Below are 1,314 nucleotides of genomic sequence, written 5' to 3' on the forward strand. Positions count from 1 at the left end.
AAGAGTTAAATTAACACTTTCTGGTGTGGACCCATATAGACACTTTAAAAGTGTTGAAATCAAATCTGACAGTGTTAATCTGGGCCTCCTGGATTTGCTGTGTACAATAGAAAGAGGATGGGGCCCAAAACTGAACCTTTGGGTACCCCGCAGGACAGCGGTGCAACAACAGATTAAATAAGAAATGAACCAATTTAAAACAGAGCCAGAGATACCAAACAAATCTTTCAATCTGCTAATAAGAACAATGTGATCCACAGTGTCAAAACAAAAGCTGAAGTTAGGTCCAATAAAACCAGCACAGAGTAGTTTTCAGAATCAACTGCCATCAACAAGTCACTAGAAACTTTTAAGTGTAATTTGCAAAAACCAGACTGAAAAATATCCAAAATGTAATTTGCCTCTAAGAAGCTACTCAATTGTTCTGCTACAAGGATCTCAAGGATCTTTGATAGAATTGGTTGTTTAGAGATAGGTCTGTAGTTTTCAGGCAGATAAGAGTCCAAATTAGTTCGTTTTTTTTTAACAGAGGACAAACAACAGCAGTTTTGAAACAGCAGGGTACAAAGCCAGATTAAGGAGACAAATTAACCAGCTTTACAACACTGGGGCCAATGCAGTTGAAAATATATTTTAAAACAGATGAGGGGACACTGGATGAAAAGTGGGATTTTTGGCAGCTATTGTCATATAGTGTTGCCATGCGCCTGGAGATTTAGGGCTGTCAGCAAGAGGCCTCTGACAGAACAGAAAACTGTAGGGAACTGTCAGAAGCTGCCATAGACTTTGTATGTTAGTGTTCCTCTATCACCTCCCTATTCTCTGGTCTAGAGGAGGCTTTCATCTGTAAAGGAGGTTTCTGTGAGCCATACAAATGCAGATCAAGGATAAACCAGTGGTCCACCCTCCCCTAACAGTTGCAACCTTATGCAGCTCTGGAAAAAATGAAGAGCCCACTGCACTGAACCCCATTAAAAACCTCATGGTTATTCCACCAAAAATTGATTTCTGAACTCTTCCTGAGTTAAAACATTAGTATTGTTGTTTCTAAATGAATATGGAATTGTTTTCTTTGCATTATTTAAGGTCTGAAAGCCCTGCATCTTTTTCATTATTTTAAGCATTTCTCATTTTCTGCAAATAAATACTAAATTTGTGCTTGGAATTTTGGAGACATGTTGTGAGTAGTTCAAAGTTTAAAGAACAATAATTGTTTTATTGAGAAATTAAAAATTAAAATCAGATAAACTGATAATTGAGCTGTATGAAGTGAAAGTAAACCGGTACGGTCCGGTGTGCGTACCACTAAAAGAT

Source organism: Kryptolebias marmoratus, linkage group LG18 (genome assembly GCF_001649575.2).
Source record: "Kryptolebias marmoratus isolate JLee-2015 linkage group LG18, ASM164957v2, whole genome shotgun sequence".
NCBI classification, from domain to species: domain Eukaryota; kingdom Metazoa; phylum Chordata; class Actinopteri; order Cyprinodontiformes; family Rivulidae; genus Kryptolebias; species Kryptolebias marmoratus.